We start from the raw sequence: 24,440 nt of genomic DNA, 5'->3' as shown, positions 1-24,440 counted from the left end.
CTTCTGTGACTGGCTACTTTCTATCAGGAAAAAAAAATCTTTCCCAGAAACCCCCAGCTGACTTTTTCTTATATCTCATTGGGTCACCTGACTAACACTACCTTCACAAATAAAGTTGGATATGCCTGTTTTAATCAGTCTTGACCAGCTGCATTCATCTCTTGGGGCCAAGCACATTGCTACCTGCACAAAACTAAAGCTCTGCTAACGAAGAAGGTGAGGAACTGGCCGCTGGAGAGGCAGCCTCCAGGAACTATGCTGGCTCAGCTGATAAAATATCCCATTGGCAAGTCACTTTACAAAATAACCTTCAGTATGTGACATGACTTCATAGTATACAATTAAAAATGAGGAACCGGGAGAAAAAAGACATGTGTATAGTGATGGTGGTGGTGGGGGGATTAAGAAAAGGGAAGATCATGTGGACCATCTCAAAGCAAAGAAACAAATTTGCTAAGTGCCTCTTATGTGTCCTGCCTAGTGCTGGGCTAGTGAAAATGTGGGTTGTGGACCTTATGTGCAAGGCAATTACAAGCTGTCCTAACATGAAGGAGAGAACAATAGGAAACCTAAGACTACTAAGAGCTAGAACAGGAGGTAGAGAAAATAATAACATGGCGAGATCCAGGAGAAAAGATATCATTGCAAATTTGGAGTCTGGAGAGGGCTTCAAGGAAGAGGTGGGTTTGGAGCAGGGTGGGATTTAGATGAGCAGAGAGGACATTCCAGGTGGAAAAACATTGCAGATCTGGAGGAAGGGCCTGTCAAAGGCTGAAACAAGAATGAATGTGTTTGGGTGCGGGAGGGCCTCCTCAGTGAAGAGGATTTGGAGCAGATTTGGAAAGCCACTGGTAGAATTCTTGGAATGTTAACATTCAGAAGTGCACCTCTGGAAGCAAAATGGTGTCTGACTAGTGAGTTTTGCTTCATGAATTTTCCTGGAGGAACATTTCTGTTGTTGTTGGCAGCACAGTCTTGCCTCAAATGCTTACAGAAACAAAGTCCTCAGTTTATTGGTTGAAAATGTTACTGATAGGGGGTGGGACTGGGGTGCCTTCTTCTGGGGACAAATGACCAGTTTTCTGTTGCACACACTAATTGTACAGAATCATTCATTTCTTGTAGCTCTGTCCTTACATAGCATTGCATTCAAAGAAATAACAATCCTTCCCTGGCCCTCCTTGAAGAATTACATCCTTTATTTTAGATTTTCTTTGAAGGTGCTTAGTAACCATCTTATACATTTTGCCTTTTCCCCAAAGATCTTCCCTCACAGCAGCCACTGGAATCTCTTCCTCTCTATCCCTAGAGCAAGATCCTATTCACTCCCCCCACCCCTTGTTCATACACATCGCACCTTTCCCAAAAGCCTGCACCCTTTCTCTGTGTACAAAGATTCTCAATTATAAACTCGAGAAATCGTCCCAGAAAAGATAAGTTGAGAACTGACCTGATGAGACTAGATGTATGGGTTATGGGGATGAGAATCTACAAAACTCATATATAAATTACTTTTATCTCTGTTTATATCCAGCCATCAACCTACAGGCTGAAAACTTTTATTGTGGTAAAATATATATAACACAAAACTTGCCATTTCGACCATTTTTAAGTGTGCAATTCAGTGGCATTAATTACATTCACAATGTTGTGCAACCATCACCACTAAGTATTTCTAAAACTTTTTGATCAACCTAAACAGAAAATCTGTACCCACTAAGTAATAACTCCTCATTCCCACACCTCAAGTCTCTGGTCATCATTCTTTACCCTCTTGTGTCTCTGATAGTCTCTAATCTATATTCCATTTCTCCAAATTTCCTCATTCTAGATATATCCTATAAGTAGAATCATATAGTATTTGTCCTTTTATGTCTGGCTCCTTTCACTTAGCATAATGTTTTTAAGGTTTATCTATGTTGTAGAATGTAACAGAACTTTGTTTCTTTTTACGGCTGAATGATATTCCATTATATGTATATACCACATCTTGTTTATCCATTCATCTGTTAATGGACAGTTGGGTTGTTTACATCTTTTGATTATTGTAAATAATGCTGCTATGAACATTGTTGTACAAGTATTTGAGTCTCTCTTTTCGATTCTTTTATGTATATATCTTGGAGAGGAATTGCTGGATCATACAGAATTTTGTATTTTTAAGGAAACACTAGACTGTTTTCCACAGTGACTGCACCATTTTACATTCCTGCTAGCAATGTACAAGGGTTCAAATTTCTCTGCCTCCTCACCAAAACTTGTCATTTCCTTTTCTTTCTTTCTTTTCTTTTTTTAATTATAGCAATCCTAGTAAAGAGTATCTCATCATGCTTTTGATTCACATTTCCCTAATAACTAATGATGTTTAGCATCTTTTCATGTGCTCATTGCCTTTTTGTATCTCTTCTTTGAAAAATGTCTATTCAAGCCCTTTGTCTATATTTTAATTGGCTTTTTGGTCTTTTTGTTGAATCGTAGGAGTCCTTTATATATTCTGGCTATTAATTCCTTATCAGATATATGGTTTGCAAATATTTTCTTTCATTCTGTCAGGTCGTCTTTTCACCCTTTTAACAATGTCTTTTGATGTACAAAAGTTTTAAATTGTAATGAAGTCCAGCTTATCTATTTTTTCTTTTGTTGCATGTGCTTTGGAACCATCACCAGATTCAAATTCATTAAGATTTTCCTGTGCTTCCTCCAAGAGTTTTACAGTTTTAACTCCTAAATTCAGGCCTTTGACTCATGTGGAGTAAACTTTTGCATATGCTATAAGGTAAGAGGCCAACTTCATTTTTTTGCATGTAGATATTCTAGTACCGTTTGTTGTAAAGATGGTCTTTTCCCCATTGGCTAGTCTTGGCACCCTTGTTGAAAACCAACTGACCGTAAATGCAAGGTTTGATTTCTGGGCTGTCGGTCCTGTTCCATCGGTCTATATGCCTATCCTTATGCCAACACCACATTTTGATTACTGTAGTTGGTAGTAAGTGAGCAGTTTCCTCTTCCTTTAATCAGTCATAAGAGCTTTTCAAAACCCCGGTTTTCATTTTTCATGTTTTTTAGTCTCTCTGTCTCTCTAATTATGTTATAACCTCATCTTTCTTATTTTCTTCCTTCTTGTTTCTTTATTTATGCTCTGTTAATCTTTACCTTCCTGAGTTGAATACTTAGCTCATTTTCCATCTTTCTCGTTTTTTGTTACATGTATTTAAAGCTCTCACTAGCCTTCTAAGTACTACTTTAGCTGCATCCCATTAACTTTGAAATGTAATGCTTTACTTGCCACAATGCTCTAGGTTTTTTATAGCTTCTTATTTATTCTTATACCCAAACGTTGTTTAGTTATTTGTTTTTTTTTTTAGTTTCAAGACATATGGAATTTTTAAAAAATCTCTATTTTGTAGATTTTTAATTTTATTGCACTGTGGTCAGAGAAGTTAGTCTATATGACAGTAATGCCTTGAAATGTCTTGATTCTTTTTTAAAGCCAAGAACATACACACTTTTTGTGAAGTTCCAGATGAGCTTGAAAGACTATGAATTTTGTTTCTTGGCAATGAAGATATATATATATACATACATATATACATATATATATATATTAGCATTTATTTAATATATATTATAGCACTTATATTAACATTAATACTTCTTAATCGTGTTGTTAAAATGTTCTGTACATGTGATCAATTGTTGTCTACTTGATCCATTATTTCCTTTTTCTCTGTTTACTTTCTTTTTCCCCCCTCTGAGAGCCCTATTAGAAAGATATTAATGCTTCTCTTAACTCTTCTCTCATTCTTTTCATCTTTTTGATCTTTCTTGATGCCTACTGGGATAATTTTTCATCTGAACATCAAGCTGGTAAAATCAAGCTTTCTATCTGCTGTTTTCTAGCCCACGGTAAGTTTGGGGGTAGGAATGTGAGGGAGAGACAATAATACAAATAAAAGCTCTTTCTGGAGGCTGGCCGGTGCTTCAGTCATGCCCCAGGCACTCTCTGGTATAAGGTCATCGGCATCCCCTACCCCTCCACCACCAGGACCACTGGCCAAGTGGGTCCCAGTCAAGACTCTACCTGAAGGTTTCTCACAATGTTTGTGTTATTTGGCTGAGCACACTTGAGACCCATCAACTTCCCCATCTTTTCTGTAGCATCTACAACTATGGGATCCATGTGGGAGCCAGCAGTCCATGAATAGTCATTTCATGTTCATCCTGGCTTATCTTTGGGTCCTGGCTCACTGTTTTTATAGCCACTGCTTGTCTTAATTTTATTCTTTTCAAAATAATGCAAGAAGGAAAATACCAAGAAGTTTGGAATCATTTTATTAACAACAAATGTCTGTCAATACTAATTTATCTCATGTGTGATATATGAGTGAGATAAGTGCCAAACTATTAAATTCAACTTAAATAACAGGAACAGCAAAGAATGAACTGGAATTTTTGGCTAGTAAAGTACCCATATTTTTCCAGCAGTTTAGAGGTCTGAAGTGAAAAACTTTAACAGAGGTTGAGACAATCTGGGAGGACAAATTTCTCAGGATAAATTCTCCAGGGTTTCAGCTGAGTGATTTCTCCATAGAGTTGCTGGACTTCACAAATAAAAATATAGAACACCCAATTAAATTTAAAAAATAGCTTTGGTTGCCAAATTTTGGCAATTTATTTTTTTAAAAAATAGCTAGATACAAAACATTTAGAGTCCTGACAAAGTCAATATATGACACAGGAAAAAAAAAAGTCATTAAATACAGGATTTAACCTGTACGTATAGGTCACCTGGCAAGTCTTATTTTTCCATCCGCTGGCATTACTAGACTTGCAAACGCCTAATGGTTGCTCACAGTCATAATGAGAAAGGCCTTTCTTTGGAAAGTGTGATCCATGACACCATGGGAGAGAATATTTAAAATCAAAACCATTTAGGAAATTCCAGAACAAGTATTTGCATAACCATAGGCTTTCTTTATAGCAGAGGTCCTCAATTCTAGATGAACATTAGCATTACCTGGGAGTTAAGTAGCCAGGTAAAATATAGGCTGTCCAGTTAGATTGAATTTTCAGGTAAATAATAATTTCTTAATGTAAGTATGTTTCAAATATTGCACAAGCTATACTTATAGTAAAAAAAAAAAAATGTTTGTTTGTTTTTTTATCCAAAATCCAAATTTAACTGGGTAGTCTTTAATTTTATTTGCTAAATCTAGCAAACTTACCTGGGGAAATATTAAGACATATCCCTTTCTGGGCCACGCCCTAGACAAATTAAATCAAAATCTAATGGTGGGCCCATCTCTTGGTACAGTTAAAGATTTTCCCAGGTAATCCCAATATGTAACCAGGGTTGACAATCCCACCTCTGGTGTTTCAAGCAGAGCTTCTCAAGTTAAATTTTCGTGTGATTTACCTTGGGTTTCAGGGAAGCCTGTGGAAATAAGTCAGTTGGGGTCTGTGGCACTGGGTGAGAGGGACTTCAGGTTTGTCATGTTCTGGGGTGGACTTCCTGAGGCCTTTGCTCCTTCTCTTGCCCAGCTCCTAGTCTTGACGGCATCATGTCCATTGTGGGCACAGGTGTGTGCAGAAACACATAAATACATTTTTTTCTTCTTTCAACTCTTAGGGAAAGTCCAGAAATTAAGGTCATCGTTAAGATAACCAAGAAAATTGGGCTCATTCCTCTTGGTTGTTTAGCCCAGGTTACAATCTTTAAGGGAATACACATGACAAGGAGCTGTTCACTTACTAGTGGATGCTGTCAAGTGTGGGGACTTTGGAAAAAATCATTCTGCGAGCTGCCACATGCCACCGTTCACCAGAACCGCTCTGAGAATACTGCAGAGAAACAGGACCAGGTAGGTCCCTGTTCTTGTATTTTTAAAGAGGTAGGGGCAGTTTACTTGGAAAAGCAATCTTGCTTAAAGAATAAGATGTGATCCTCATCTCAGTTTTGCTACCTAACAGTGGTGTGACTTTAGTCAAGACGCTTGGCTGATTTGTCTCAGTTTTCTGCTCTAAAAATTGGACTAGTTATACCTCAGAGAGCTGCTGGAAGGTTAACGAGAGACAATACATGACAGCATCCAGGACAGCGCCCGGCACGAGGTGGCTGCTGATCCCCGTTAGCCAGCTCTGCCTCTGAGGAGAGATTCTGTTTCCGCGGGATCTCTGTGACCTTTGCAGTTCCCGTTCTTATTTCCAGACTCAGGCTCTGAGGGGAGAAGACAGTAGAAAGCAGAAAAAACGCAGGTCAAAGAGAGCTGCAAAGCCGTGTATCAGCCACCCCGCTCATGTTTATGAAGAATGGCATTTATAGCAGAGTATTTTCCAGGGTAGCATATTTCAATAACAAAACAAATCACACAAAAATACCAGCACACACCCACCCTTTAAAAAAAAAAGTATTTACTATTAATTTTACGAGAAGTTGACCGAACTGTTGAAAGAACGTTGAAATGAAAGCCACTTCTGAAACATGTTTTCATGCTTAGAATAATTTTGGTGTATTACTAGTGTTATTCTTTTTAATCTGGAGGCTTTTTGTCACCCCCGCCTGCGTGACTGCGGGAGGGAATGCTCCAGTTTGATGAGCAGGAATATCGCTGGTTATCTGCTCAGGAACATTTGTCAATTCCAAATGAATCATCACTTGGGAGTATCAAGAAATGCCATTCATCGACAGAATTACATGCAGCAAACTAATTATTTGGTACACTATGCCAAATGCGCAGAGATAAAACTGTTTCAGAGGCTAGGGATGCCCTGATTTTATTTTTAATTTATGTCTGAAAAAATGAAGTTGACTCCTTATTCTCAAACTGCAAAGTGAGCAGAAGGAATTTTATTTTCAGCCTGACCAGTGTGGCCCCACATAGATTGTGTCATTTTTGTGAATAATGACCAAATATATATGATCCACCTTAAATATATTTTGTTGTGTGTATATGCATATATGTGTATCTGTTAGACTATAATAGATATATAGATAATGTGTGTTAAATACCTTGTGTTATAAATACATAACCTCTCTATATATCCACACATAAATACCATACAACCTCTGAAAATGAGGTGATTAAAAAATATTCAATGACAAGGGGAGTAAAATAAGAAATTTAAAAAGGTTATAAAAAGGTTATATTTGAGTATAACCTAGTTCATAAAATTTACACACACACACACGTACACCCAGAGAGACACATGAAAAACATACAAAGCAACAATGAGGATACATAACAATAAGTGACTAGTAGTTACATCTGGGTGGTTGGATTACAGATGATTTTGTTTTCTTCAGGCTTTTCTGTATTTTTTACATTTTCTTCGATTAACATGTATTATTTTTTTTTATGATAAGGAAGAAAAATCCCACCATATATCTTATTTTGGGGAAATGAAATAGAAACCCCGGTGTTTTCTATGGCCGTGAGTCAGTCAGCTGCCCTGCCATCTTGGTTCTGTGGCTGAAACCTCACAGTTTCCACAACTGACCTGAAACGGAGGAAGGGCTGACAGCTCCAGCAAGGTAGCAGAGCTTGAAGAGTTACCTCAAGTAGCACTGCCTTGTCTAATGGAGAAACAGAGGCCTGACTGGCCCTAGGCTTTGTACCCGAAGTGTGTAAAGGGTAAAGCAATCTCTGAAGCCCCAGAACCAAGCTCTGAGGTGTCCCTACTTGGCGGATAGTCTATTGTCACCATGTGGAAAGTCTTAGTAATATTTGAACAGAGCCCTGTTTTTTCATCTTTCGCTGGGCTCTGCAAGTTATGTAGCTGGTCTTGCCTGAAACCCTGACCTCTCAAAAGGGGTGTCAACGATTATAAAAGAAAAGCAGAAAGAGTAAAACAATGTTTAGTTTTCCACTGCTTCAAATGTCTGGTCTGCAAGAACACCACCCAAGGTGAGTTTACTGGGAATGTTCTATTTCCTCCATAGCATTTCACATGATTTCTTTTTATTAAAAAGACAAAGCAAACAACCTCAATAACAGGCTGGTGATGGGTTTCACTTGGCTTGCAGATCCATTTTTTTTTTATCTTCCTTCAGTCGTGTGGTGCCTCTGGAGCGTCGCTGTGAAGGGGGACTCCCCCTGCCCAATGGAGGCTGTGGTGGCACATGTGTGCCCTCTCAGAGACCTCAAAGCCACCCCGTCTTGTCAGGTATGAGGAAGGGATGCTCTGCTCTCCACCCTCCCGGCCTTGTGCCGTTCAGCTTTGTGACCCGCAACGGTGCTCTTTTTTCTTTCTTGCGGGTGGTTTACTCAACTCCAAAAAGTGCTGTCAATAAAATTCACCCAGTTTGTTGGGTTGGCATGCTTTTAAAAGAAAAGAAAAAATGAGAAGTTTGCATTTCATTCCGAAATTAACTTTTGAGGAGACTAAGCATTTACACTGGAAGACAAGGAACGGGCTCATTATCGACTCAATCTTTTGCCAGAAAGAAGCAGAAAACTATTAGTAAAGTCACCCCGCATGGCTGCTGATATTTTTGGTTTGCGAAATATTTAAACCTGTTTTAAAAATATTTTTATTGAAAAAGTACAAGTCTGCAATGTGCTCCGTATTGTACTCACATTGCCTCCTGCTGCTGGGGCTAGGCTCTCTCTCAGCCCAGGGGGCTGTTGGGGTCTGTGGTCAGCTCCCATCTGGCTGCCCTGCATTCCCCACTGAGCCCCTGGCTTGTCATGTCTGTGTGGGTTCAGCTCCGGAGTGCTGGCCTCGGTCACAGCATGCCCTGGTTAGTCTTGGTCTCGCTCGACCCTGTCCCAGGAATGGGGCTTCTCTTATTACAAAGTATCATCCTACCTCAGCTGTTGAAACCTGGTCATTTCGCACCTGCTTCGATGAATTCTGAGTGACTTGTGTTTTTGATGAGCTGCTCACTTCATAAATTCACCCTTCTCCGGTTATCAGCACTCGGTCACCACTCAAGTGTGTCCCCACTCAGCCTTCTAGGCAGCACCATGAGGCCCCTTTGAACGCCTCTGTTTACATTAAGATTCCCAAATAACGATTTTAAGTCTGTGTGAAAACTTGAAATGGCATAATGACAGAGAATAAAAATTGGATCCATAGCCTAACCTGAGGGACAATGGTCTTCTCGTCAGTCCGAGCAGATAAAATGCAGAATTGCATTTCTCTTAAAATTAAAGTAGAAACCTGGCTCACCTTCCCTCCCCGAGGTAAAGATTCGTTTGTTTGTTCTCCCTTTGTGAAATCACTGCCTGGGTTCTTTTTCCCCTCAAGGATTTTTCGACACCACTAATTGCTGGAAATACCAAAATGCCAGGAGCTCCAGGGCCCTTCTGTCATTTTAGGGCCGGCTCTGACCAGGAAATCCTTCATGTTTGGTAAGGGAACCAAGCCTCTCAGGTTTCCAGCCCACAGAGTTTTGGTGTTCCAGCCCTCACCAGCCCTCCTCCCTTTGTCTCCTGGCTGAAAAAAAAATCTGTTTTCAAGGACAGATGAAATGGATCAGCATCGACTCTTCTAGATTCTTCTAGAGTAGTGTTTGTAATCTTTGTGATCTGCGGTATCTGATTGTGCTTATAGGTGTGTGTGTGTGAGTGCGTGTGTGTGCGCGCATGCGGGTGCGTGCGTGCATGCTCACACATGCAACATACACTGAGAGTATTCAGGAATCTTCCAAATAATAAACTCATTAGGTTTATACCCGTGACCCTAGTGGAGAATTCAAAAGACAAACAGTCAGTAGCGCAACCCTTGGTTTCTACTGAAACCCCAGCTATTAGTTTGAGAACGCCTTTCCTGCCCCTCGGGTGTTTTTGTTTTGTTTTTTGTTTTTGTTTTTGTTTTTGTTTTTGTTTTTGTTTTTGTTTTGGTGCCTTCCAGAAAGAACCAGAAAGGTTCAGGCTCACTCCTTGGGAGGAATATTCCAGGCCCAGGAGGGACTCTGTCCTGACATCTCTCCTCCCAAGTGTACCCTTTCCGGCAGCCAGCCCCAGCAGTCATGGGGAGCACAAGCTCCCGACCTATCTGTGCTTCCCCCCGGCTCTGTGCCCTCCCCGGCTAGTGGATAAAGGCACCCCCCACGTCCACAACTGTCACCTGCTACTGGCTTCGTCGGTTTCAATCCAGGCTTCGTCTGCCTTCTGAACCCTGACTCTGTCCACTTAAGACCCCACATCCGCCCTTTGAGGACTTGACCTCTGAGCCCCATCAGGGTCCCCCTGTGGGATTATTGCTTAATTCACCCCATTGGCTCCTCCTCTTTCGAATCAACACTTTGGACCCAGAAACTGCACTTGGCTGCAGCTGCTGGGATGAGACTTTTGTCACCTGTGTGGAGTTCAGAGAAAGAAGGTATATTCCTTCTCCAGTTCCTTCTCCACCAGCCGTTTTCTTGCCACTGGGGGCTCTAGGCTTTGGGAGAACATTTTCTCCTGGAAACAGCTGCCCAGCTGCCTTCTGCCCCCCACCATGGCCCTTCCCAGAGGTTGGTCTACCAGGAGTAGCTACCTAATTGTCACTGTGCCTGCCATCAGTGAGGAAGTATACTTTGGAGCAGTGGCTGCAGCCTACTGGGTGTAACTCTTCTGCCACTACTGTTGCCACTCTTGAAATCCCCCCTCTTTGGGGATTAGGAGAGAAATCCCTGAGAGACACACAAATACTGCTCCTTGGGGTTCGCCACGCCAGAGCTTATGTGTGCTGCCCTCTCTGAAGAGCTGCGTGAGCAAGACCACCCTATATTTCTTTCCAACCCAGCCTCTCAAGTCATATCTTGGCCTTTCCACCCAGGTCCCGGGTCTCACGTGCTGGATCGTTCACTTCTACTCACCGAGAGAGCCACGGCTCAGGTCCTCTTGAAGGGGCTCGGCTCAATGTGATGAACACAATAGTCCCAAACCTTAAACTAGGTATGGCGTGTGCACCCCGACCCGTCTCAGGTAAGTTAAGGGGCCTTGCCTCTGTGATCCTCCTTAGTAAGAGTGCTGCTTCCTGTGTTCTACCACAGTGTGTGCTCGGCTGAATTTCCCCATTCGGCCTCCTGACTACCCTAGCTGGGATATAAATGCAAACAGCCTCTGGGGCATATGACCCCGAGCTCCAGATGATAGCCAGGCTCAGACACATACTCCCATCTTAATTGGAATTCTTAAATGTTAGGGCACACCGGACTTTACCTCTTTCCTTCTAAGAAATGCATATTCTTATATCACTTTCTAGAGATTACAATATGGTAGCTGTGAAGTGGAGCAGGGCATTTGATAATTAGTGAGCCACTCCCCTCCCATGTGATTCTGATGCATGTCACTCATCATTTTGAGAAACAATGTTATGCAGACTTTGAATTATATCCTTATTATTATTACTATTTTTAAACCCAGATAGTATTGCTAAATATCAAAATAATAAGTAGTGATTGCATTGTGAGTTTCTGAGTTGACCGCAATTTTAGAGAAGTCTGAAACTTTCCTTTTGGCTGAATGGTCTCTTCTCTTCTCTATGCTTGGATCTCTGAATCGAGGGACCCTAAAGAGAAGAAGACTAAGGAGTTATTAAATGGCTAACTATATCAGTGAAATTAAATGTCATCACATCATGCAAAAACAATAGAGAATCTTTTCTCCAGGTATGTTTGGGGTGGTTTGACTGGCATTTTGAGAGTCCAAAGAGATTCCATCAAAGAGATGAATTGTCATTATCCAATGAAGAGCTGACTGGGAAAGATACACCATTTGTATTAAGACACCATGGACAACATAGACAATACCAAGTGTCAGCAAGGATGTGGAGAAATCAGAATCCTCATACATTGCCAGTGAGAATATAGAATGTGCTACGGAAAACACTCTGGCAGGTCCTCAAAATGTTAATAGAATTTCTACATAATGGAGCAATTCAATCCTAGTTATCTACCCGAGGTAAAAGAAACATAAGTTCACACAAAGTCTCATAGGTGAATGCTCGTAGCCGCGTTATCTAGAATGGCTCAAAAGTGGAAACAACCCAAATGGCCATTAAGTGATGAATGGATAAACAAATGTGATATGCTTATACCGTGGAATATTATTCAACAACAAGAAGGAATGAAGTACTGATACATGCTACAATATGTATGAACCCTAAAAACACGATGCTACTTAAAGAAGCCAATCATATAAGACCACACAATGAAAGGCAGCTCTGCACAGACAGAGGCATGGAGTAATTATAATGGTTGCTTAGGGCTGGGGTTGGAGGGGCTGGAGGGTAATTGATTGTTACTGGGTATGAGGTTTCTTTGGGGGATGATGAAAATGTTCAAACATTAGATTATGGCGATGGTCGCAAAACTCTGAACATACTAAAAAACATTGTACACTTTACATGGTTGAATTGTATGATGTGCAAATTATATCTCAGTTAGGCTGCTTTAAAAAAAAAAATAAAGAAAGGACACCCTGGACAGGAAAAAAAAAGTAGTCATTTCAATTGTAAGCCCATAATAAAAAATCACAAGGGCAGACCCTCCAAGTTGGAAATATTGGTTGAGGTAGAACTGTGTAGTTTAGTCCAGGGTTTTTATTTCATTATAGTTAAAGATTCTGCCAAGCAATGTCAAGTTCACAGCTGGTCTAGGAAAGCAAGTTATCTGGTGACAGGCTCAGTGTCCCTGAGTGTTTGGACCCCTCTACCCTGGAGGACAGGCACCCACTGCAGCTCAAGCACACACTTGAGGGTGGAATTTTAGCAGTCCCATGCTGGGCTTAGAGTGTTTTGCATCTGACCCATTAGCTAAATCTGGCCCAGGCAACAAGCCATGATCCAAAGAAGATCTTTGTGAAAACTATGTTACTTGTATAAAAACCTTTCCATTTTGAAAAATGGCTCTGGGTCCACCTGCATTTGTAACTTTATTTAGGCCATTTCGCTGGAAAATGGATGGAATTTTTCAACATGACCATTTTACAGCTTGAAAGATAAACTTTTTTTTTTTTGTTCTGCTTCAAATATTCCACTTGTTGCTAAGACTCTGCCAATGAAAGTTGAGCTTCACCCTTAGGATTATTTACGCTGTCTTCTATAATTCACTCTGGGTATTGTCATGATCTTAGAGATGGAAGCTCTACTTCAGCAGCTTTAAATCCTGTGGAGTTGTAACATTCTATTTTTGTTCAAGCTCATGAAATTCCCCCACTCCTCATCAAAGAACCTGGAAACAAGTCTGAATTCTAAGCCTCAGCCCTATCACTAAACTGTGCATTCTGTTGGGAAAATACTAATTAAAAATTAAATAGTGCTGCTGGATGAGACTTTGGGGAACCCTTGGTTCACTCCCCTTATTCCACAGATCAGGGCAAAGCTCCTTTGAAAGGTTGTGAGAAGAGTCACAAATTTAGCTATTTCAGGTCTTGGTTTCATCTTTAAAGGTGGATGAATATTTTCCCTTCACTATTATTGCTTCATTCGTAGAACTGTTGTAAGGACAAAGTAAGATCATCTGTAGACGTGTTTTGAAAAAACTTGAGAAGAGCTGGGTAAATCGTATTTCTAATAAAAGCATGCAAACTGAAATTAATTTTATTCTGAGAAAGTTGTTATCTCCACTGAGAAATTCTGAGACCCTCGGTGGGGTCATTTCAGAGTAGTCCCCCATTGTGCTTATCTGACAAATGTTGTATGATGCAACTAGAAGAGCTAATTTAGTTTCTCGTGTTTGGGAGGGAAGCTGTATTTAATAAACCGTGTTTCCACATCTTTTAAATATTCATCAGCTGTGTAATTTTTCACTGAGATTAGTTTGTGAGAATTGAAGCAGTGAGGGAAAAGCTTTGACATGATTTCCTTAATAGGAAGAAGAAGGCTTAAAGTGAAACTCTGCTGCCATGTCACCAGGTAAGAGCTACCATGAAGCGACCACAGGAGAAGGTTTGAGGCAAGGCAAAGAGTCAGCTCCTGAAAACAATATTGGCAAATTCGGAATAGATATAAACTCTTGATCTGACTATGGGAAGATGGAACAACTTAGACTTCTTTAGACTTAGATGTGCATCAAAGGAACATTTTCTGAGGATTGTATAATGTTATTGTAGTAGTGACAGAGTTCCAAGCCAGCACGATCATGAAAATTATATCAAATCTACTCATAACTATGTTGATTATTGTGTCTTAGGAGAGAAATCAGGTTGAAGAACAATAGAAATACATGAAGAAACTCCCAGGTGGAAAGCATACCTCTTAAATACATCCTTTGAAAAAAAAAAAAAAAAAGGTCACATGGTTCTGTCATGCTTAGTAAAACTAGTTTGCTTCAGAGGATTGGGGAAGAATGAATTGCAACTTTGCTTCCAGCTAAGAGAGATAAATACATTTATTTCTGGTAGTTTTTCTGCAAAGCGGAGTGAGGTTTAGAATTAGACTGTTATCATTATGCTAAAACCCACAACTGAAAACGTTTTCCGTTCAGTTCAAATGAAGAAAAAATTGGAGGTGTCTGCCCAGTCCACGCTCTCCATCTCTGAGAATCCCTCCCATCGCCACTCACAGGGATGGGTTCCTATGGTGTATCCTAATCCTGTAACCTCTCCATCCTTGTCAAAGTTGATTGGACCAGTCAGGGACACCCAACCCAAGATGAATCAATCAAATCTTCTTTTCCCAGAACCTGGAATTAAGATTCTAAGGTGCTGGCCAGATTCAGCTGAACTTTTGAGCCAGATTATGATGCGAAGTGGGGTCTCAGGCAGAAGCAGAGAAGGCTAGTCTGCAGAAAGAGAAAAATAGGATGAAGCAGATATGGAGACAAAAGCAGAAGCAAGACAGCATGTGAGAGATGGGGAAACTGACTTGGTCCTGACAGTTTTACAGTTTCTGGTCTAAGTCCTTGTAAGGCTCAGCTACACTTCCTGTCCTAAGATGTGTAAATTTACTTAGGCTAGTTTTAGCAGGTTTATGTTACTTCCACTTTTACAAGCCTTATTCGAAATCTCAGGGAAGTTTATTGATGAGAAAAGACTGGATGGTTATCTTTTCTTATAAAATATCCTTCTTATAAAATATCCTTCTTGATCCCTAAACTAATTTTTCTTGAGCATTTGGTTTTAGAAAACCTTAAACTAAAACACATTTTTCAAATGTGAATGATATCATTCACATTATTACATATAAATACCACTTTAGCCAGGAAAGGCACAGTTCTTAAATTGCAGCGTAGTCAGGCCTCACAAAACATTTGTCGAATGAATGAATCTTTCTTTGACAGATATTCACTAAGCCCTATTCTCATATTAATTCTGCATTTCCAAAATTATTGATTAATGTTCTTGGAAGATTGTTGTGCCTTTCATCAAGACACAAATGAAACATTTTTACAGATTTTCTAGAACACATGGCCTACATATGCCATGCAGTGGTTATTTGTATTAGTTCCATAAAGAGATTTATTGTCTTATAATAGCAATTAAGAGAGGAAAAATGGTGTTGGGCCTTTGAAGATATAGTTTATAGAAACAACCATCCGTTTAAGTTCCTACAATGGAAAAATTTAGGATTTATTCATTTCTATTACAGACATGCTCTGTAACTATCTAAACGTAAGGTTAAAATTATTTTCTTTATTTTATGGTTAGACCTGGAATCAAATTCTGTTCAGCGTCTAGGTTGATGAATTTAATGCCTCTCTACACTGTATGACATTATCTCAAGAATTACCTTGAAGTTATTTGTAAACATCATCTCGACTCCCCAGAAGGAGGAAAAAAGTTGATCTTTCCTGGATAGCTTTCCACTGAGTGACCCCTACCTGCGGTTGATTTGAAGGGGTCCTTATGGGCATAGGTGGGGTTCATTAACCTCAGCTGACATTCAGACTGACAGAATTCAGTCATTTGACGGGATAAATGGTGGTCTCTGGTTATTCCCGCATTAGCTACACAGCCTTTTGGCCTAGAAGCTTTCTGAAAGTTAATTTGACAAGAAATATTTCCTGATATATTCCACTGCAGCTGCCCATTTTGAGCTTCTAATTAACAATGGAATAATTCCTAGTCTATGATTTTATAAGGACAGGTACTACTATGTAATTTCTAAAGCTAGGAGCCCTTTGAAAATTGGTTTTTTTTTTTTTTTTTGGTGCCTAAATTTATATAAGAAATTATTCCATGAGTTTTATTAGCAATATTATTCTGTTAAATAAAATTTAATTTAAATAATAATTAAAATAATGAAGGAGTAATGAGTTACTTTAAAGAGATGAAGGAAAATCACAAAGAGTTTATCTCTAACATGCAGAGTCAAATTCTCACTTGGTTCAATACCTTTCTAGGGAAATAGAGAGGTCTGTATTTATCGCTAGTCATGGCAGCAAATATGTTTATTTCCTGATGTCTGTATCAGAAAACGAGTTCAGCTACAGGTAGCAACATCCACTCCCCAAACTGTGGCTTTTCTTTTGTGAGGAATTTGATTTACCTCACTTTTCAAAAAGTCCAGAGGGTAGTGACTAATGGTTTTGGCAAAATAGCTTAAAGGTACCAAGGCCAAGGTATCTGGGAAGACCTAAGAGGAACAAAGAATTAAAGTGTAGCAGACTTGCGAGGTCTGTCCTCCTGTAAGCCTTACCCACAAGACCTTGTGGGTTAGTACTCTGGGAAGTGTACACTGCACCTCCCAACAAAAATAAAGGTTTGTGAGGAAGAGGGACTGCTTCAAAATTACTTCAAAGTACAGGTGAAGAGAGTGTCCTACAACATCCCGGGAAATAACACCTCACTGTGGGTGTATCACCCCAATTGTATCTAACACTTGCTTGAATCTATTTCTATTTTCAACCACCTACTTTTTGAAGAAGCCAATAATGCTAGAAACAAACAAACTCAAAAGTATTTTTCTTTCCAAGTTAGTCTTTTTTGGGAAAATAAGGAAGAGCACAGTTGGCAGACAGTTACGAACATAACTTCACCATTTTTGTGGTCCTCGCTCAGTTCCTAAAGAGCCACATGGGAATCATTAATACCTGGAGAGACTTCCCTGCCTTCCCTGCGCCTCATCCCTCCACATCCGCACATGTTCAAACCTTTCCGACAAACGAGCTCCCATCCCTCCGCCATGTGCCAGCCTCTGTTCTTGACTCTCAGGGCGTTCCAAGTTTTGGCTCTTCTCAGAGGTTCGGGATATATAAAGATTTATGATTGAACTGAAGCAGGAATTTAAATCATACATATGCAGGAGAATGGATTAGTTTCAGTGTTTCTCTGAATGTGTTTCAGCGATGACCTATATCAAAACACTTGGGGTGTTTGTTAAAAACACAAATTCCTGGACTCCAAGTATACATTCAAAATCTGAGTCTCTGAGGAAGAGCTGAGGAAATCTGCTAGGATAAGGCAAGCTCTAGGAGGGCGGGCAGTATCTGTTTTCCCTCCATTGCTGTCACCTCGCTTCCTGGCGCAGAGCCTGACCTCAGGCTAGCACTCAAGTATTTGTTGAGATAGGCACTGTTGTTTTCCCATGGAACAGATAAGGAAACTGAAGCACAGAGGAGGTGAAATGGCTTGCCCAAGGTCTCTATTAGTGGGTACTGGAGCTGGTGTTTGAAATAATGCTGTCTGAAAAAAAATTAATGATTGACACTGAACCTAAAAGCGTTAGATTGGGTATTTAAAAAGAACTAAAGAAAAAATTATTTAAAAATCTAGAGATTTGTGACAATCTCAGAATGCATCTCTCAGGACTATCTGAATAAATAGGCAGAGACAGACAAGTTAATAGGGCAATTACAAAACCATGCGATGTATGCCATGAGAGAAGGTGGCGTGGCTTGTACTGGGAGCTCTTGTGAAGCCAAAGGAAGGAGTGAGTGAGGCAGCTGGAGCGGTGAGAGAGGAGACTGGAAGATGATGAAGGGAGTTGTTTGCCTTGATACGGACACGCAGAGCTGTGGAGGGTGATCCAGAGGAGAGGTGGGTTGCTCTGGGCTTCTAGAGGGCATAGGGAACAGAATAAGAAAATAGATGAGCTCAAGAATGCATTCATTCAATACCTAGGCATTCTCATGAACACCCATAAGGCCAATAGTTACTGAACACTTATCTGTTGCTTGCCAGGAACAGTGCTCTACTCATGTGTGTTGTATCTTACCTCATCCTTGCTACAGCCCTCTGAGCATGGGAAGTTACATATGTGTGGAAAGTGCTCAGTGCAAAGATGAGCTTCCTGCCTGATGAACCAGAAGCTACTCCCCTGTCCCAGGTGAAGCATATGATTTGTGCTATGTCTACAGTAGTGGTGTAGAATTTCCACTCCAATTTTCATATTTACATTCAAAATCAACTTAGGATCTGCTCTGGTCCTCAGAATCCTGAAAACAGGTGGGCGGAACTTGTGATAGCAGCACCGCCAGGGATGTTGTCCTCTGCCGTCTGTGGCATGTGGCAACTTTAGAGAGATAGGAGAGAGATAGGACGCACAAATAAATCCAAACAATTGATTGATGATTGCCTCCTTCCTCTGGAAGTCATTGATTGTACCTGCTCTACCAGTTCTACTGCCTTTCTCTTTCTTCTTTCTTTTCCTTTCCTCCCGGGGCCTTTTATTATTCTGATTGTACTCCAAAATCACCAAAAGGTTCATAGCACCCTGAATATACTCTAGACCAGGCTTATGTTTCCTTTGAGTTGTAAAAGATTTTTATGGATTACTCAAAGTTACTCTGAAAGTACCTATCGTTGGAGGAAAAAAAAGGTACATTCTTGGAAAGGTGCCTAGGGGAGAGAATATGGTGACAAAGGGGCTGTGAGGAAGACAAAATCCATTTGTCCAAGGGGTACCTGGGGCTGGAGTGGGCTAGTCAGAAGTACAGCAGGACTGAGAAAGTCTAGGAACCCCACCCTCACAAGCTCCCCAAGGGAGGGCCTGAGGACCGCCTTTCCCCATCGCCCCTGCATGGCAGCCATGGACCTGCATCCCGATGACTAGCAGCTGCTAAATATGCCACCTACCTCCAAAAAGAACTGCAGGTATTACCATTGCTATCGAAGGATTTGTAATTATGTCAGGACTTGAATTTAGAGCTGAGTGTTTGAGGATTGTTGTGGTAGAGGCACTGGAAGGAGTGGAATGCAACTCCACTACTTCTCACGAAGATGGAGAAGAGCCCGTGTCACAGAAATATAACATGAGCCACATATGCAATTTTAATTTTTCCAGTAGCCACATTAAAAAAGGAAAGAGACACAGATGAAATTAATTTTAGTAATGTTTTATTTAACCCTATATAGCCAAAATATTTTTATTTAAAAAGGTAATTACTATAAAAATGTTAATAAAATACTTTGAAGTCTTTTTTCTTTGTATGAAATCTTCAAAATCTGGTTTATATTTTGTACTTACAGCACATTGCAGTTCAGGGCAGCTTTGTTTCAGGTGCTCAATAGCCACACGTGCTAGTGGCTCCCGTATTGATCAGCACAGTTCTAGGAAGATTTATTGCTTCATTATCAAAGCTACTTTCATCTCTCTATCCCATGCCTACCCCACCCCCAATCATTCGGAAATCTCTCCTTTATTTCTACTTGCTCCACTTTTCCCTAAATTCTTTCCCAATATTCTTCACTCTTTCTCTCCTTTTCTTATAGCAATGACCTGTAGAAGTCACTTCTGGAATCATTAACAATGCAAAGAGAGCGGGGACCAGAAAGAAAGGGGGGGGGGGGGGAAGCTCGATTTTGTGGTTTAAGAGAAGGGGTATAGGACAAATGGTATGCAGTTCTAGCATAAACCATAACGCATCAAGATCTAGGAAGAAATATTTCTAAGTGAATTCAGTATGAAAAGGAGTTCATTAAATTAATTTTATTCATAGTTAAAAAGAAATACTAAGTCTTCTCTGTGACTTAATTATTCAATGCTCATGTGCATCAAATTTTCCAATGGTAACCATACTGCATGTTTTTCGGCTGCACAAAATCTATTTAATTGCCCAATTCTGTCGTTATGCACTGGTTCGCCAGCTCCTGCACAATGCGTGGGAAGCATTCTCACACTTGAAGCCTCCCAACTTATATTCATGTTTCTTACACATAGGAATGAGGAAACAGTCCCCCATTCCCCCTTCCTTCCCTTTGATGTTCAGGGTCAGTTGAGCAGAGGTGGTGGGCATGGTGGGCTCAGAGATGTGGGCTTTTCTGGGGCTGAAAGCTGTTCTTCGCTCTCGAATGTGCAGGAAGTCCAGATTCGGCTCTGAGAGACGTTAGATGTCCCTCCAATTTCCTTATTTCTCTCTGGTTCTATAGCACTCACTGCGACCTATTGTTAAGCCTATTATTTTTGGTCGATTCTGGGCATCCCTCTTTATTACTCCAACTCTTCCCTCTCATTCAAATGTACTATGGATATAAAAATCCGTCCCAAGGTATGGATTTGAAACCCTATTGACATGCTGCCTCAAACTCTCAATACATTGAGTTAAAACAAGTCAGGCCATTGTTTAACTTTTTGAATAGAAATTATTTGGTCGGTGGAATATTTTGGCTGTTCATCCCCACATTTAGATATAATTTTAGAGTGCCTTTCCCACCACGTGCCAGCTCAACATTAAAACACTCCTCTCTTTTGCTTTGGTCTCGCTGGCTATGCTGAACCAAAGCTTTTGTTGTTTTCTGTCTAGCTTATCCACCACCCACTTCATTTGACCTTATAAACATGTTTAAATAGATTTCTCGGATAATGACCATTTTAGCTGGCAACTTCCCGTTTAGATATTATAGCGGGGACAGTGCAAATTAGAGGGCAGAGAAAAAAGCACTAAGAATCATGAGACCCTGGATAAATATAGTAGAAACACTCAGCCTCAGTAGGACGAGGCTGGGTTCTGGTCCCAGTTTACCCACTGACTCAGTGACTCTGGGTAGGCAGAGTAAAACAATCATTGGTTTCATCTGCTAGTGACTCAGTCATGTTGATCTCGATAATGGGGGCCGAAGAAGGAGTTTACTGTCACCAAGACACCTCATTTTCATCCTGGGTGTTTCACTGTTCCCTGGGCTTGCCTCTGAGTTCATGCTAAGGGAAACAAAGATGTCTTTTATGCACTGCGAAGGGGACACTGGGTGATCATCGGGGCGACTGACCTTATCAGCAATGAGAAGAATCTTTTTAAAGCTTAGCAGAGGGACAAATAGGAAGAACTGGTCAACCTAATATTAAAAGGTAATCTTTAAAAGATGGCTTTGTTCAGTTTGGTGTTATTTTGATATAATGTGCTTCACTGCTCTGTGATTTCAGTAACTCAGATCCACAAATGATTCAGACTTTCAGGAAGAAGTAACCTGCTCTTTGGCTCAGCACCTAGCACAGCATTTTGCACACATTAGATGCTCAATAAATGTTGAGAGAGTGAGTGAATAGAAAAAGAGCTGAGGAATTAGGTGTGATTAAATTGTAAATGACCTTGTTCACATTCTTTGACAGCAGCTTTACTTGTTGACTTGATTTTCCAAGCATCGGAATTGTCAAATGTGAACTTCTTCAAATCTTTTCCCTTTTTCTGAGTTTTAGAGTATAAGGGTTGACTTAGTAACCATCTTCAGGTTCTTGTTGGCCATTCGATAAGTCTTTTACATTCAGTTATTTGCAGGAGATCATATTTATGTGACCTAGAAAAATAAATATGTTAGATTTTAGATAATCTTACATTAGTCCTTATAAAATAAACTTAGCATATCCCCCTCCTCATTCCACGGAAATTTATTTTCATATTTTCTGAGTTGAAACAAGAGAATGAAAAAGTATAATGTATAAAAACTATATAGCAATTTGATGAACAACTGGATTGATTTATTTTCCCTTTGGAGAGAGAAGCAGCAACTTTAAATAGATGAATTATATTATTATTGAGTAGTTACTAAACACATTAACTTATACTACATAGTTCTTTTACTCTTTTGCCCCAAATACCTTTATATCATCCTAAAAATTGTCTGAAAAAAAAAAAAGTATAGTGTGCTCCTTGAGCAGAGGCAATAACAGAGTTTTGCCTTTAAGGATCTTGCAGGCTATTTGGAGAGTTAAGGTGTCTATAAAAATGCATAGCACCAGGCCGATTCTGAGTGCCCATTAAATGGTGCTACCTCCTCAGTGGATCAAGGAAACCTTCCCGAAGGAGGACGTGTTTATGAATTGAAAGAATTAGTGGAGCTAAAGTAAGTAGAGAAAACTGACTTTGGTGGATCAGGGATGCAGAGAAAGGGATGAAACCAAATGCCAATAAGTCTAATGGTTTGGACGATTCCTTAAAATATTTCAGCCAGATCAGTTTCTAAGTACAGACTGTATTGAGTTTGGGTCCCGGTGTGACTCTCACAAAACTGTACTCCCAGGTTCCTGAGACAAGCATTGAAACCTATAAAATGATCTTTGGCTAAAGGATACAGCATCTCTGACAAAGAGTATAAGGGACACTGCCCTGCTCTACTCAGGTCCCTTCAAATCCATTTTACCATTTTAGTATGCCGTTTCCCTGGCTTTTGTGTGATTTTTGTTTCTAGGTTCACATTTGTGAACTCTCTCAGAATACCACCCCTTTGCCTGTAAGCTTGAAAGGCAGAAGCATCTAAAAGTTTATATCTCCCTGCAAAGGAGAATGAAAGCCCAAATCTATTGCCTGGATTTGGGATGAATGTGGAGGTACAATTTATACTCCATAGTTCTGAAAGATCAGGCTCACATACCTTTTTTGAAATTTATCCTAAAGTTATAGCTCTACTTGGCTTTTCTGTATTTCCTATCCACCACCCATCTTCTTCAACTCCCTTAAAAAACAAATCTTCATTTTATAATCTGCATCTGGGACAATCACCCTAAGATAAGGAAACATGCCTTTCTTCCAGTTTAGGTTAAAGGCCTGCAAAAGAAAGCCGAGAGGGAGGGGGTGATGAAGCAGCTGAGCCAGAATTGAATATCTTATTCTTTTCCAGGCAAAGGAAGACTCTGCTCTGCATCTTTTCTTTCTCCAATTCTAAAACAATAGAAGTTTGGAAATGGTAAGCTCTGATAACAGCTCCCTAAATAGAAGTGAACAAGCCTTTCCCTCCATTTCCAACATCCCCAATACAATCTGGATTTATGATGCACAGTCTAGAATTGAGATGACCAAAAGCATAATCATAGTCACAGCCCTGTATCACCACTCTGTGCCCACACAGCTGCTTGCTCACCCCGTGATGTTTACCAGAAGGCAGCTTGCCAGAAAGAAAATCAGCTGTGAGAGCTGCATAATTCCAGGAACCAGTGCATCAAGAAGGCATTTGTGACTTTTGGGCGTGGGGGGAAATTTGAACAGAAGTAGTGTCTGTTTGCTTGCGTCATGGGAGCAGCATTGGGAGAAATTACTGCTAACCAACCAATGCCGGTTGGTGGACTCCAGACTTTTAAGAACAATTTATTGCCCATTAGGAAGACTAGCCAATGGATGAACCTACCACCATGACTCTCTTTTCTTCTGTTTGATATTTTTTAGAAGAATTGTCAATCTGTGATAGGCTGCACTCGTGTAACGATTACTCTATTGTGCATCCACCGGCACTAATGATGTACAGACTTTCTGAAATTCAACTGTTTCATAATGTTCCAAAGTCAATTCCAAAAGCATTTCTGGAAAGAAGACGGGAACTGCTTTGACATATGGACCAAATCTGATGATTCATCTGAAACTGATCAGCTCAATTTTTACCTCTTTTGTCCCCTTCTAGTCCCTCAAAAAATAAGAATGAATCAGCGTCACATTATCCAATTATTCCAAAGCAAAGAATAATCAATAACACCTTATACTTAAGAGAGTCTTCCTTTAATGACCTCACAGTTGGTTACACAGAATAGGACATTATGAAATCGCTGGAAAGTAGGTTTGTATCTCATGAGATTTGACATATTGAGAAGCCCAATCTTAATAATTGTTATTCTTTTTGTTAATTAGTGGCTGAATTTTAGACTATTTTGTACAAAAATTTATGTTGAAAGAAATATCCTAAAAGATATTTCAAATGCCTTGATGAAATTAAGATATGCTCTAATTAACGCTGACTCTATCTACCATTCCAAAAGAAAGCATATTTTTAAAAAGTTATTTTGACACAATTTGGTCTTAATGATTCTCTATGATTCCTCTGTAATCACAGCTGAAGGTGCTTATCAATTCTTAGTTAAATGAATGAATAAACAAACTATAATATCATTGATCCATCCATTTATTCATCATCTTCTTTAGTACCTCTCTGTTTATGCCTTCTAAAGTGTTATTTACACTGTGAATTGGTTTTATAAGATTCTTTTTAAAGCAAAGGTAAAATTCAGTTTAGTCACTGCCTTGTTGAAAATACCAAATTAATAAAGTCCAAATCTATGAGATATGACAACTTTATAGTAATCACCTCTATAGAATAGATAATCCAGGTTTTTATATGATCCGTATGATATCTATAGGCTATCTGACAGAA

The 24,440-nt window shown here is 39.9% G+C and overlaps 1 long non-coding RNA gene across 1 annotated transcript in view; it reads left to right on the top strand.

Annotated features, from left to right (window-relative positions):
* Nucleotides 1-24,153, top strand: part of LOC107509722 — a 36,759-nt gene extending 12,606 nt beyond the window's left edge. The window contains exons 2-5 of the long non-coding RNA XR_001596634.2: nucleotides 2,668-2,776; nucleotides 5,630-5,861; nucleotides 10,765-10,913; nucleotides 22,923-24,153. This is a non-coding gene — a long non-coding RNA (uncharacterized LOC107509722). The remainder of the gene's footprint in view (nucleotides 1-2,667; nucleotides 2,777-5,629; nucleotides 5,862-10,764; nucleotides 10,914-22,922) is intronic.
* Nucleotides 24,154-24,440: the final 287 nt, after the last annotated feature.

Source organism: Rousettus aegyptiacus, unplaced genomic scaffold (genome assembly GCF_014176215.1).
Source record: "Rousettus aegyptiacus isolate mRouAeg1 unplaced genomic scaffold, mRouAeg1.p scaffold_m13_p_8, whole genome shotgun sequence".
NCBI classification, from domain to species: Eukaryota; Metazoa; Chordata; class Mammalia; order Chiroptera; family Pteropodidae; genus Rousettus; species Rousettus aegyptiacus.
This window is presented reverse-complemented; position numbering and strand designations above follow the sequence as displayed.